Here is a 16508-nt window from a genome sequence, read left to right on the forward strand (position 1 = left end):
CATCCGTTAGTACCAAGAATAATACTAGTGTCATAAAGGAATAGATCAAAACACGAAAAGACTAACCATTAAGATATTAGTCAACTAACACTATGAGTAATAACATGACAGTTATGATTGTTATAGAAATAACCATCACATGCATACATATTTTATGATAGCATCATACAACATACATAGCACCTAACATACATGAACATATATTACGCATAACATAACATGCCAAGAGCCACAACATCAGAAATAAAACATGATAATGATAATAGATGTCATAAAAATAACCATCCATACATAATGAAAAATATCCCATAACAAAATCTTAATAAAATCCTCGGCAAAACGCCGTACATAACCCAAAATGTATGTATAAAAAGGACATTAAGTCTGATGAAATAGATAATCAATAAGAATAATCACATCACATTCGCTTAGAGCGGGTGTGATAAGCTGGTCCAGCATGAGTCTCAGCAGGATCCTCATACTTACGCAACTTCCCTTTCACAACATCCAACTCTTCCTTCAACACACGAACAGTGCTCTCGAGAGCCTCGAACTTAGCATTAACTTCTCGATCACGCTTGCGGTTCGCATCCTCGACTCTATGCTTGAAAGTGATAAAGTTACCCATGTCGGCACGGATCTCGTCCATAACTTCATTATGTGGCAAGGTGCGCAAACAATCACTAAGGGCGTTAATACGTGTCACCTCATTATAAGCCCGGTTCATATGAGTAATGGTAGAAAAATAGTAATGAACAGGATCATCGATCTCTGGTTGATTAGCACGACGTCTAGCAGGAGACGGTGGAGCAGGAGCAGCAACAGAGTTATCGCTCGAAGTCGACATCTGCAAACAGCAAAACCGCAAACCATATACCAAAAGATATGAAAGCTAATAATATAACTTATACGAAATGAACTGCATAATAATGCTATAGCAAAATGGTCGGGCTGTAGACTAGACTCTAATGCACCCTAATAACCACGGGTTGACCACATTAAGACCGCCTAGTTCCCTACAACCAGAGCTCTGATACCACATGTGACGACCCCGTCAAAACACTTAACGGATCCGTCAGTTGGTCCCATAGCTTGATCGGACTTAAATGAATTAAATAAACAAAGTTGCATTCTTTTATTTCAAAATGTTCCCCAAAAAGGAAACAAACCAAATTAAGTAGTTTGAAAACCAACCAACCATAATATGAAACCAAAAGTTGACACAAAACATTGCCAACAATCCCACAATTTAAATTATCCAAAATAGAATGCAAACTTAAGTTTCATAAATTGTTTCATAAAATCTGCCCAAATGCATGCAGACTCTTCTAACGACAGCGGAAGCATCAAATAACTCAAGTACCTGTGAAAACATGCAAGTAAATTGTCAACACAAAGGTTGAGTGAATTATAGGTTTAAATAAATAAGTAAACTTTAGACCACAAGATTTAAAAATGTTAGAAAACATTAAACATTATTCCATTATCAATGAGCCACCTGGTAACCACTTAACCCTTTATTTACCCTTGCCAAACACAATAAAAATATACACTTGGACAGTGTATCTACAACAAATTACGAAGTACTAAACATTCCGATTATAAATTGCTAGCGCGACTAGCTCGAAATGGGGTTGTCAAACCCGATAGATCTATCCGTAGGATTCGCGTTCACCGGTAGAAACCAATGATTACAGTTACCAGACTAGGGAATATTTTTGTCCAACTCACAATGAATAATTAAATTTAACTGTTACTTGTGTCTAAACGTAAATAAAAATCTGCATGTAATCACATCCCAAAAATATACTTTGAAAAGTATGTAAAAACGGGACTATAACTCACCTTAAATAGCAACTGAAGAAATCTCACAAACAAGCGAACAGCACGTAAAGTAAAGTGATCAAGAAAGATCACAACGCCGACCTATAAATAAAGCAGGTCGAAATAAATAACTAACTTAGGCCAAGTCTTAGTATGATAGCTATTGTACATGTTGCAAGTAGGCATAGAACATTACTCAGCAAGCATCGGTTTGATTGGAACAGCATAAGGACACACACTTTCTATTTTTAGAAAGTTTCTATTTTTAGCAGGTTTCCATTTTTGGAAAGTTTTCTATTTTAGGAAAGTTTCTATTTTTGGAAAGTTTCTATTTTTGGAAAGTTTCTATTTAGAAAGTTCTATTTTTAGAAAGTTTTGAAGTTAGGAAAGTTTCCTTATTTAGAAAGTCAACAGAAGTCAACTGAAAGTCAAAGTCAACCGAAAGTCAACTCAAAAGTCAACCTTGGTCAAACATAGTCAACATTAATTTTAAAAGTGTAAGTTATAATAATAACATAGGTTATAATGTTATTTAAAGTCAAAAGTGTATAATAATGTCTTAACATAAGTTTAATTAAATAAAATGAATTATTAAAGTTAATATAAGTTGAAATGTTATAATTAGTATAACATAAGTATTTAATTAATTAATTAAATATCAATCATAATATAAATATTATTAATTTATAATAAATTTTAAATCATATCATAAGTATTATTAATTAATAATGAATTATTAATCATATCATAAGTTTCTAATTAAAATTATTAAATCATAAGTATTTAATAATTAAGTCATAATTAAATAATAATTAAGTCTTATAATAATTAAATAATTATTTAATATTTATTATAAGTCTTTTAATAATTTCTCAAAAACAAATTTAATACTTGTCATAAGTATTTTCCTTTAATAATAAAAGTATTACTAATCATAAGTTTAATTAAAATGTTAATTAAATTATAATTAATAATTAAATGATATAATAAATATTTATATCATATGTTTTAAATAATAATAATTACTTCTTTTATCTTAAGTAATTAATTAATAATGAATTCCATAAATTTTATCATAAGTTTAATCATTAACCATAAGTTTTAAGTTTAAAAGTTCGCCGGGTCGTATCTTGAGCCCCGGGCGTCGGTTTCGGGCAAGCCACATATGTAACTTCACCTACTCAAACCACCCGACACATTTATGAACTCAAGAACACTCCAAGAACAGTCCCTAGGTCGTGGATATCAGCCATGACATCAATTGGGAAAATCATTTTACTCAAAACAGTAATTCGGGCAAAACGGGTGAACCGTGGCTCGGATTTAGGTGACCCGAACATGAATATTCGTCTCACCATCAGTCCTAACCAAATGAGGCACCCTAAAGACACCAAGGATGGTCACAAAGTCGGACCCAACCTTGTTCATGCCAAGAACACCTTTCAATCTTTAACAAAAACCAAATTAAGCATATCTAGGGCTCCGGGAATCGAAACGACATGAATCCGGAGTCTAAAATTAATGTCTTGATGAGAGGAACTCATTTATGTACTTTATTTTAACATTCATATCAGTTATATAGTCAGAATATACGAATCAAACTGCTGTCCAAAATTTACAAACCGAAATCATACGCAAACGAGTAATTCTACGCATTCAAACAACATTACAACAACTTATACATATCATACTAATCATATAACATATAAAATCAGTAATATATATGAAAAATCAAAAAGCTAGGGTTAGGGTTTATACCCTAATCGAGAATCAACGAGTATGATCGCGTAGAGAACGAAGAGAGGAACGCGTTGGTACTAATTACTCCTTGATCCAAGTTACAATTTTAGATGATGATGGTGATGTTGGTGGTGGATGGTGACGGCACAAGGGAGAGGGGGGAGAGGGTTTGAGAGAAAAAAATAGAATTTAGGTTTTTGGTATTTTTGATGAATTACAAAATAATTACAAAATGAAAAATCAAGGGAGTATTACTCCCTCCCATTGATTCGGCCGATGGGTTGAGTGGGGTGGGTCCCACTTGGCCCATCTTTGTTAAATGTGGATTCCCTGATGGCCCGAAAGCCCGAACGAAACCCGAAACGCGAAAACACGCTTACGCGATTTAAAATCCGGAAAGATAACGAACGCGCGACGAAAAATAAATATAAATACACCTATAAATAATATGATCATAAAATATCATATTTAAAATATTTAGGATTTAAAAATCCCGAAAGCTCGACCGTTGGTTTAAAAACCGAAAAGATTCGCCGGATGGAAATCCGCGGAACGTAGAAACGTATAATTTAAAATATGAATACATATATCCACATAACACATAATAATTATTATATATATATTATTACGAAAATAATAATATAGGTCATGGAAATGACGTGGCACACTAACAGTTAACGGTCGTTAAATAATTAACGGAAAAAGATAACGGAAAAAGTAGGGTCGTGACAATATGTGTTGAAGACTTTTGTGGTCGGTATATATAATACTTTTGACCCCATATAAGTAGTGCCTCCAAGTCTTTAATGCAAAAACAACCGCGCCTAATTCCAAATCATGCGTCGTATAATTTTGCTCGTGAATCTTCAATTGTCTAGACGCATAAGCAATCACCTTCGTCCGTTGCATTAATACACAACCGAGACCTTGCTTTGATGCGTCACAATAAATCACAAAATCATCATTCCCTTCAGGCAATGACAATATAGGTGTCGTAGTTAGCTTTTTCTTCAATAATTGATACGCCTTTTCTTGTTCATCCTTCCATTCAAATTTCTTCCCTTTATGCGTTAATGCAGTCAAGGGTTTTGCTATTTTGGAGAAATCTTGGATGAATCTTCTGTAGTAACTAGTCAATCCTAAAAATTGACGTATATGCTTCGGAGTTTTTGGGGTTTCCCACTTTTCAACGGTTTCGATCTTTGCCGGGTCCACCTGGATACCTTCTTTGTTCACTATGTGACCGAGGAATTGAACTTCTTCCAACCAAAATGCACACTTTGAAAACTTAGCTTACAGTTTTTCTTTCCTCAATACTTCTAGCACTTTTCTCAAATGTTCTTCGTGCTCTTGATCATTCTTTGAGTAAATAAGTATGTCATCGATGAAAACAATGACAAACTTGTCAAGATATGGCCCACACACTCGGTTCATAAGGTCCATGAACACAGCTGGTGCGTTAGTCAATCCAAACGGCATAACCATAAACTCGTAATGACCATAACGCGTCCTAAAAGCAGTTTTTGGAATATCATCCTCCTTTACTCGCATTTGATGATATCCAAAACGTAAATCGATCTTCGAATAAACTGACGAGCCTTGTAGTTGATCAAATTGTTGGGATTTAACAAGTTCATAAACACATAACTCATGTTAAGAATCATAATAAAGCGGAAGCATGAAACCCGATTTGAAACTTGTTAAACTTTAACCAAATAAAGTTAAATCCCAATAATAGATCAAGTTATGAAATATACTTACAAACTAAAAGTGGGTTTAGTGTCATTACCTCCTCAAGCAAGTTGAGGGTTAAATCAAATGGATGATGGAGAAGAAGATGATGAATGGAGCTTCAAAAAGATGAAACCTCAAGGAGAAATACCCCAAGCCTTTTACCACCAACACTACCTTTGATTTAGTTAGGATTTAAGACACTTGAATCACCTTGCAAACAAAATTTTGAACCCCTTTCCCACTCCAAAAGTTTCGGCCAGAATTAAATGAAATGGGAGAGCAATTTTGCTTGGTTACTTGATTGAAGAGTAAGTGTGCAAGTATTCAATAAGTGGGATTGGTTAGGATACATTTGTAGAAGCAAAAGTCCCTTCAAAAGGAGCCAATCACATTTCATGCAATGCACCAACCTCCCATGCCCATTTAATTATATAATTTGAATTTAAAATAAATGTAAACTTATATAAAAGTATTATAAACAATACTTGCACATATTTTATTTTATGCTTACATTATATTTTATAAAACCAATTTACAAAATGTAACATAAAATAATTAATTATTTAACCTATAAATAATTAAATCCTTTATATATAAATTATTCCATAATTTATATATACATCAAGTAATATTTCTTTAGAAACCATTTTCTAATTCAAGTGTCGTGTATTTATTTAATGATCCAACCGTAAAGATCAAATACGTATAAGGTGTCGGTAAGCTTGTTATTGGGTATGACCCGACTTGGATCATAACACACTAGCCACATTAATTTAATATGTCTCTCGGGCATACGAAAAACCTTCAATCTCCCACTTGCACGAGAAACATAAGAAATTAATGCAAGTGATGGATACCACCTAACGACCGTCCATCACCCCCAATATGTTATGACTTAGTGCCATTCAATAACATCATCCCTTTCGAGTTCCCATCTCGAATATGATTAGGTGAATCTTTCAATATATCCTTTTGTCCTAGATGTCATGTTAAATCCAAGAGACATAGAGTGATCACTCTCTTATAGATTTAACTTTATCAGGCCTTAGACATCTGACTCTCAACGAATAAGAGGGACAAATTCCATCTTGGCTACATACGTCCTAGACACTACACTTTGTACCATACCTGAAGCCTCCCTTATGAGCTACCTTTTCAGAATAGCGAAGGAAAGAATCAAGGCACGATATTCGGTGAATATCTGAACCCAATATGTATCTCAGGTCAGAGGATACAATGATATTCTCCTTTACTCAAGATTACATGTGATCAACCACAAAGGCTCCATACAGTAAATCTTGAGAGCGAGTCTTCCAATATTTGTGTCCCACAAATATCTATGAACCTTGGTTGCAACCTTGCCCCACATTCACCATTTGAATGTTAACCAATCCAAGTTCATAATAGTCTAGACCTCACACTTGTTCCCACAAATGTGATCAACTACGGAATTTAGAATAATTATTTATTCATGGATAAAATATGCAAAATTGGAACATGACTCAAAATTAAATTAATACCATAATTATATTAATGAGTTTGAACTAATTCGTTCCGTTACAATACATAAAATAGATCATGTCCAATCACTAGAATATCGAAGCCCTAATGCACAAACATGTCCCTCATGTTTTGGCCCATGTAAAAGCTTCGTGAGTGGATCCGCAACATTATGATCTGTGTGAACTTTGTGGATACATATCTTTCCCTTTTCAACCTCATCCCTGATGTAGTTGAATCTCCACTCAATGTGACGAGTCTTTTGATGAGCACGAGGTTCCTTGATCTGAGCAATCGCACCCTCGTTGTCACAAAAGATCTCAAGAGGGTCCTGAATGGAAGGGACCACTCCTAAGTCATCGATGAATTTCTTCATCCATGCAGCTTCCTGAGCTGCCAATGATGCGGCAATGTACTCCGACTCTGTAGTGGATAACGCAACAACATCCTGTTTTGAACTCTTCCAAGAGACCGCACCTCCATTTAACATGAAGACATAACCGGATTGTGATCGAGAATCATCTCGGTCAGTTTGGAAGCTCGCGTCCACGTAACCTTTTACAGCGAGTTCCTCCTCACCAGACCCATATATTAGAAATATATCCTTAGTCCTCCTAAGGTATTTCAATATACTTTTAACAGCAACCCAATGACTGTTTTCTGGGTTATTCTGGTATCCACATGTCAAGTTTAGAGCGCATGACACGTCCGGTCTAGTACATATCATTGCATACATGATTGAACCAATAGCAGATGCGTATGGGACATTTTTCATCCTCTCTTGTTCATCTTTTGTGGTAGGACATTGAGATGAACTGAGAATGGTTCCTCTTTGAATAGTTACCAAACCTTTCTTAGAGTTTTCCATCTTGAACCTTTTCAAGACCTTATCAATGTATGTACTTTGACTTAAACCTATCAATTTCTTAGATCTATTCCTATAGATCCCTATCCCCAATATATATTGTGCTTCTCCAATGTCCTTAATGGAGAAGCAACTTTTAAGCCAGGTTTTAACTCCTTGCATTGTGGTAATATCATTCCCAAATAATAATATATCATCCACGTATAGTACGAGGAACATGATGGTGCTCCCACTAGCCTTCTTGTATACACAGGCTTCATCACCATTTTTAATGAAGCCAAATTTCTTTGCCTCCTCATTAAAACGATGATTCCACATTCTAGATGCTTGTTTCAATCCGTAGATTGATTTCTTTAACTTGCATACCTTTTCAGGACATTTCGGATCAACAAAACCTTCGGGATGTACCATATAGACATCTTCCTCAAGATATCCATTCAGGAAAGCAGTTTTGACATCTATTTGCCATATTTCATAGTCATAGTAAGCAGCAATGGCAAATAATATCCTAATAGACTTTAGCATTGCCACAGGCGAGAAAGTTTCATCATAGTCAACCCCTTGAGTTTGAGTGAAACCTTTTGCTACAAGTCTAGCTTTGTATGTATCCAAGTTTCCATGTATGTCGGTTTTCTTCTTGAAAAGCCATTTGCAATCAACTAGCCTAGAGCTAGGAGGTTGCACAACAAGTTCCCAAACTTGGTTTTCATACATGGATTGCATCTCGGCGTTCATGGCTTCCTTCCATTTGTCTTTATCAATCCTTGATAAAACATCTTCGTAGTTTGTGGGTTCATCCAAATCAACCGTATAGCAACCATCCACGAGAAAACCATATCTCTCAGGAGGATTACTAATCCTACTAGATCTTCGAACGTCTTGTATACTTTGATCAACCACTTGATCATTCTCAACATTTTCATGTTGAGTGCTAGTGTCAACCAATTGTGTATCATCTATTTGATCTTGAACCTCTTCAAAGTCTATCTTCCTTTCACTATTTCCTTCCATTAGGAACTTAGTTTCAAGGAATTCCGCCTTTCGAGCAACAAATACATTTTGCTCGGTCGGATCATAGAAATAGTATCCCATATCATCCTTGGGATATCCTATGAAGATACACTTCGTAGATCGAGCATGCAACTTATTAGCATTATAGCGCTTTGGATAAGCCTCACATCCCCATACTTTCAAGTATGAAAGAGAAGGAGGTTTTCCAAACCACATCTCATGAGGAGTCCGTTCCACTTTCTTGGTTGGGGCCATATTTAAAATACGAGCCGCGGAGCATAGACAATAACCCCAAAACGATAGAGATAACGAGCTTCTTGCCATCATAGATCGAACCATATCCATTAGGGTTCGGTTCCTCCTTTCGGAAACTCCATTAAGTTGGGGTGTTCCTGGTGGAGTAAGTTGTGAGATAATCCCACAACTCCTAAGATGATCTTGGAAAGCATTGCTTAGGTATTCACCTCCTCTATCGGTACGAAGTACCTTGATTGTCTTGTTGAGTTGATTTTGTACTTCGTTTTGATATTCCTTGAATGCTTCAAAAGTTTCATCCTTATGTCTTAACAAGTAGACATATCCGAAACGACTGAAGTCATCAATGAATGTAACAAAGTATCTTTCACCATTCCTAGTCATGGGCTTAAAGGGTCCACATACATCCGAATGTATTAATCCCAATAAGTCTTTAGCCCTTTCATAGGTCCCTTTGAAAGGTGCTTTCGTCATTTTGCCTTGCAAACAAGATTCACATACATCAAACGAGTCCATCTCATTTGATTTCAAAAGTCCATTCTTTTGAAGTGTATGCATTCGGTTCTTGTTTATGTGACCAAGGAGACAATGCCATAAGTAGGAATCACTCAAATCCCTTTTGAGTTTCTTGGTGCTTGTATGGTATATTGAGCTACTAGATGATGTGTCATCATGAATCAATTCATAAATTCCATTTGAAGGCGAAGCCTTAAAATAGAATACATTATCTAAATAAACGTGGATATCATCATTAACAAAATTAAGATTAAAACCACATTGTTTCAAACGGGAAACTGAAATAATGTTTCGACATAAATTCGGTGCATACAAAACATTGTTCAAAATAAGTTCCAAACCACTTGGAAGTTTTAACACAAAGTCTCCTTGAGCCTTCACTTGCACTTTGGCTCTATTACCCATGAAGAGACTTGACGTTCCCGTTTGCTTGCTACTTCTTTTGAACCCCTGCAAAGAATTGCAAATGTGAGTTCCACATCCAGTGTCTAATACCCATGTATTAGAAGAAGTAATACTAAGCTCTATATATACCATATATATATTACCTGAGGATTGTCCCGCATCCCTCTTTTCCTTCAACTCCTTAAGGTAGACCGGGCAGTTGCGTTTCCAGTGACCCATTTCACCGCAACTGAAACACGGGTCTTCCTTGGGGTTTGCTTGTCCGGCAACCTTTTGCTTTTTGTTCTGGTTTTTGGTTTGGGTAACCATCTTCCCCTTTCCCTTGCCTTGATGAGCGGGTCCTTTCCTCTTTGCCGCCTTAGGCTTAGAGGTGTTATTACCTTTGGACCCACCATCATTGATCATTAGCACGGGTGAAGCCCTTTTACCCATGCTAGTTTCGGCCGTCCTTAACATGCCATAAAGTTCACCAATGGTCTTATCCATCCCATTCATATTGTAATTAATTACAAATTGGTCAAACCTCTTTGACAAGGAGTTTAGAATAAGATCCGTGGCTAGCTCATTAGATATGTTGAGATTAAGACGGTTTGCGCGATCAATAAGGCTTTTCATTTTGAGGACATAAGATGAAACGGATTGGGTGTCATCCATACGACATGCATGTAGCGCTCGAACCGTTTCGAAGCGCTCGACACGAGCTTGTTGAAGGAACATCTCCTTCAATTGAGTGATCATGTCATATGCGCTATGATGCTCGAAATCCTTTTGGAGTTCGGGTATCATAGTCCCAAGCCTTAGGCAAGCGACTTGCACCGAATCGGCGCAATACTTATCCCAATAAGCCATGCCCTCTACATCTTCCTCGTCTGGTTGGTCGGGAATAGGGTCCTCCAACACATACGCTTTATCCTCAAGTTTGAGGACAATTCTAAGATTACGGAACCAATCCATAAAATTCGTATGGTTGATTTTGTCTTTTTCGAGGAGAGACCTTAACGATAGGTTGTTTAGGTTAAGTGGTGCATTTTGCATGTTGTTGTTGTTATTGGCGGCCATCTACAAAATTTAACAAAGTTCCTTTAAGTATCGATTTTAATTTAATAAACAATACCCTTTTATATTTTAATTGACTTATTAAATATTAGAATCCAACGGTAAATCAAATTTCGGTTAGGTGACCTTTATCCCGTTAGTTGATTTAGCTAGGTAGTCATTTATATAACAATTGCAATCCTTTTACAACTTCTAAATTATGGGATCATGCAATCCTTTTGCATGGCATATTTATCCCATCAACGCCTATTTGTTCCTCATGCTTCGGTGACCCTAAGTTCATGATTCCCAAATCAAGTCGTCCTACTTGTGTAAACATGTAAAATTAACATACAAGTGGTTAGGTGACCTTTATCCCACAAGCATGCGAATTTTACCTTAACCATATTAGTTTAGCTCATAACAGTTAGGTGACCTGTATCCCATTATGAGTTCCCTACTATGTTAGTGTGAATCATTATATTCATAGATTTTACTCGAATGGGTTCTCTGTCCTTTCTGCTCAAGGCGTCAGCTACCACATTTGCCTTCCCAGGGTGGTAACGAATCTCAAAGTCGTAATCATTCAACAATTCAATCCACCTACGCTGCCTCATATTCAGTTGTTTCTGATTAAATATGTGTTGAAGACTTTTATGGTCGGTATATATAATACTTTTGACCCCATATAAGTAGTGCCTCCAAGTCTTTAATGCAAAAACAACTGCGCCTAATTCCAAATCATGCGTCGTATAATTTTGCTCGTGAATCTTCAATTGTCTAGACGCATAAGCAATCACCTTCGTCCGTTGCATTAATACACAACTGAGAACTTGCTTTGATGCGTCACAATAAATCACAAAATCATCATTCCCTTCAGGCAATGACAATATAGGTGCCGTAGTTAGCTTTTTCTTCAATAATTGAAACGCCTTTTCTTGTTCATCCTTCCATTCAAATTTCTTCCCTTTATGCATTAATGCAGTCAAGGGTTTTGCTATTTTGGAGAAATCTTGGATGAATCTTCTGTAGTAACCAGCCAATCCTAAAAATTGACGTATATGCTTCGGAGTTTTTGGGGTTTCCCACTTTTCAACGGTATTGATCTTTGCCGGGTCCACCTGGATACCTTCTTTGTTCACTATGTGACCGAGGAATTGAACTTCTTCCAACCAAAATGCACACTTTGAAAACTTAGCGTACAGTTTTTCTTTCCTCAATACTTCTAGCACTTTTCTCAAATGTTCTTCGTGCTCTTGATCATTCTTTGAGTAAATAAGTATGTCATCGATGAAAACAATGACAAACTTGTCAAGATATGGCCCACACACTCGGTTCATAAGGTCCATGAACATAGCTGGTGCGTTAGTCAATCCAAACGGCATAACCATAAACTCGTAATGACCATAACGCGTCCTAAAAGCAGTTTTTGGAATATCATCCTCCTTTACTCGCATTTGATGAAATCCAGAATGTAAATCGATCTTCGAATAAACCGATGAGCCTTGTAGTTGATCAAATTGTTGGGATTTAACAAGTTCATAAACACATAACTCATGTTAAGAATCATAATAAAGCGGAAGCATGAAACCCGATTTGAAACTTGTTAAACTTTAACCAAATAAAGTTAAATCCCAATAATAGATCAAGTTATGAAATATACTTACAAACTAAAAGTGGGTTTAGTGTCATTACCTCCTCAAGCAAGTTGAGGGTTAAATCAAATGGATGATGGAGAAGAAGATGATGAATGGAGCTTCAAAAAGATGAAACCTCAAGGAGAAATACCACAAGCCTTTTACCACCAACACTACCTTTGATTTAGTTAGGATTTAAGACACTTGAATCACCTTGCAAACAAAATTTTGAACCCCTTTCCCACTCCAAAAGTTTCGGCCAGAATTGGATGAAATGGGAGAGCAATTTTGCTTGGTTACTTGATTGAAGAGTAAGTGTGCAAGTATTCAATAAGTGGGATTGGTTAGGATACATTTGTAGAAGCAAAAGTCCCTTCAAAAGGAGCCAATCACATTTCATGCAATGCACCAACCTCCCATGCCCATTTAATTATATAATTTGAATTTAAAATAAATGTAAACTTATATAAAAGTATTATAAACAATACTTGCACATTTTTTATTTTATGCTTACATTATATTTTATAAAACCAATTTACAAAATGTAACATAAAATAATTAATTATTTAACCTATAAATAATTAAATCCTTTATATATAAATTATTCCATAATTTATATATACATCAAGTAATATTTCTTTAGAAACCATTTTCTAACTCAAGTGTCGCGTATTTATTTAATGATCCAACCGTAAAGATCAAATACGTATAAGGTGTCGGTAAGCTTGTTATTGGGTATGACCCGACTTGGATCATAACACACTAGCCACATTAATTTAATATGTCTCTCGGGCATACGAAAAACCTTCACAAATAAGTCGTCAATTCTCGGCAGTGGATAACGGTTTTTGATGGTAAGTTTGTTCAACTCTCTGTAGTCAATACACAACCTAAATGTACCATCCTTCTTCTTGACAAACAAAACAAGAGCTCCCCATGGTGATGTGCTTGGTCGAATGAAACCACGTTCTAATAGTTCTTGCAGTTGGCTTTGCAGTTCTTTCATCTCGCTGGGTGCGAGTCTATAAAGAGCACGAGCTATTAGTGCAGCTCTTGGTACAAGATCTATTTGAAATTCAACAGATCGATGTGGAGGTAGTCCTGGTAATTCTTTCGGAAATACATCGGGAAATTCTTTTGCGACTGGAACATCATTGATGCTCTTTTCTTCAGTTTGTACTTTCTCGACGTGTGCTAGAACAGCATAGCAACCTTTTCTTATTAGTTTTTGTGCCTTCAAATTACTAATAAGATGTAGCTTCATGTTGCCCTTTTCTCCGTACACCATTAAGGGTTCTCCTTCTTCTCGTACAATGCGAATTGCATTTTTATAACATACGATCTCTGCTTTCACCTTCTTCAGCCAGTCCATGCCAACTATTACATCAAAACTCCCTAACTCTACTGGTATCAAATCAATCTTAAATATTTCGCTACCCAGTTTAATTTCTTGATTCCGGCATATATTATCTGCTGAAATTAATTTACCGTTTGCTAATTCGAGTAAAAATTTACTATCCAACGGCGTCAATGGACAACTTAATTTAGCACAAAAATCTCTACTCATATAGCTTCTATCCGCACCCGAATCAAATAAAACGTAAGCAGATTTATTGTCAATAAGAAACGTACCCGTAACAAGCTCCGGGTCTTCCTGTGCCTCTGCCGCATTAATATTGAAAACTCTTCCGCGGCCTTGTCCATTCGTGTTCTCCTGGTTCGGGTAATTTCTAATAATGTGGCCCGGTTTTCCACATTTATAACAAACTACATTGGCATAACTTGCTCCGACACTACTTGCTCCGCCATTACTCGTTCCGACACCATTTGTTCCTTTCGTTCTGTTAACCCCTGGTCCGTAGACCTCATACTTCGCCGCGCTATGACCATTTCTTTTACACTTGTTGCAAAATTTGGTGCAGAACCCCGAGTGATACTTTTCACACCTTTGGCATAGCTGCTTCTGATTGTTGTTGTTGTTGCGGTTGTTATTGTTGTTGGGATGATTGTTGTAGTTGCTGTTGTTGTCGTTGTTGTTGTTGGGCCGTTTGTTGTAGTTGGGATTGATGTTGCGATTGTTGGGATAATTGTTGCGATTATTATTGTAATTGCTGTTGTTGTTGTATTGGTGATTCTTATCACCGTTTTCCTCAAACTTTCTTTTGACTTGCTTCACATTGGCCTCTTCAGCCGTCTGTTCTTTAATTCTTTCCTCAATCTGGTTCACTAGTTTGTGAACCATTCTACATGCCTGTTGTATGGAGGCGGGCTCGTGTGAACTTATATCTTCTTAGATTCTTTCCGGTAATCCTTTCACAAACGCGTCGATCTTCTCTTCCTCATCTTCGAACGCTCCCGGACACAATAGGCATAATTCTGTGAATCGTCTTTCGTACGTGGTAATATCAAATCCTTGGGTTCGTAACCCTCTAAGTTCTATCTTGAGCTTATTGACCTCGGTTCTGGGACGGTACTTCTCGTTCATCAAGTGCTTGAATGCTGACCACGGTAGTGCGTACGCATCATCTTGTCCCACTTGCTCTAGATAGGTATTCTACCATGTTAACGCATAACCTGTGAAGGTATGCGTAGCGTACTTCACTTTGTCCTCTTCAGTACACTTACTTATGGCAAACACCGATTCGACCTTCTCGGTCCACCGTTCAATCCGATCGGTCCTTCGCTTCCATCAAATTCCAAAGGTTTGCAGGCAGTGAATTCTTTGTAGGTGCATCCTACACGATTTCCTGTACTGCTAGATCCAAGGTTATTGTTGGTATGTAGCGCAGCCTGTACTGCGGCTATGTTTGAAGCTAGAAAAGTACGGAATTCCTCTTCATTCATATTCACGGTGTGTCGAGTAGTCGATGCCATTTCCTTCAAAATAGTCAAATGGAACAAGTTAATCATACAGAATATTAAGAGTAGTTAATAGTATTTCGTAGCATAATATGAACTCATTTATAAAAGCTTTTTCTTCATATTAGCGTTTTATAAGTTTAAATTCGGGTAGTACCTACCCGTTAAGTTCATACTTAGTAACTAATATACAATTCAACTACTACAATTCTATATGAAAAACTGATTATAATAATATTTTGCGTTCAAACTTTTATACAATATTTTACAAACTTACAATACCGCTTATTTTACATAAAGCATGAAATATAGCACACAATAACTTTGATACAAGATAGTTGTGAAGATAATTCTAGCTAGTACACAAGTTGTTCAGTAAAGGCAATAAAGACACGTAATTCATACTTCCAGAAACAAGTCACGCATTCTGGTTTTACTAGGACTACTTCCCATCCTTGGTCTTGTGGAACATAACCGTTATGGCCATTGATAAGACAGCGTGTTGTAACGTCGTCAAAGGGACGAGGGTTACGTAATGACCAACAGTCTCGTAATAACCTAAAAACCTCATTTCTTACCCCAATTACCGACTCCGTCACTTGTGGGAACGTTTTGTTTAATAGTTGTAGCCCGATGTTCTTTTTCTCACTTTGGTGAGAAGCAAACATTACTAACCCGTAAGCATAGCATGCTTCTTTATGTTGCATGTTAGCCGCTTTTTCTAAATCATGAAGTCCTATATTCGGATACATTGAGTCAAAATAATTTCTTAACCCGTTGCGTAAAATAGCATTTGGGTTCCCCGCAATATATGAGTCAAAGTAAACACATCGTAACTTATGGGTTTCCCAATGTGATATCCCCCATCTTTCAAACGAAAGTCTCTTATAAACCAAGACATTCTTGGAACGTTCTTCGAATGTCTTACAAACTGATTTCGCCGTAAATAGTTGTGCCGAAGAATTCTGGCCGACTCTAGACAAGATTTCATCAATCATGTCTCCGGGTAGGTCTCTTAAAATATTGGGTTGTCTATCCATTTTGTGTTTTTAAACTGTAAAATAGACAAGAGTTAGATTCATAAAAAAAATTACTTATTAATACAAGCAATTTTTACATATATCATA

The sequence above is a fragment of the Rutidosis leptorrhynchoides genome, chromosome 1, assembly GCF_046630445.1.
Source record: "Rutidosis leptorrhynchoides isolate AG116_Rl617_1_P2 chromosome 1, CSIRO_AGI_Rlap_v1, whole genome shotgun sequence".
Lineage (NCBI taxonomy): Eukaryota > Viridiplantae > Streptophyta > Magnoliopsida > Asterales > Asteraceae > Rutidosis > Rutidosis leptorrhynchoides.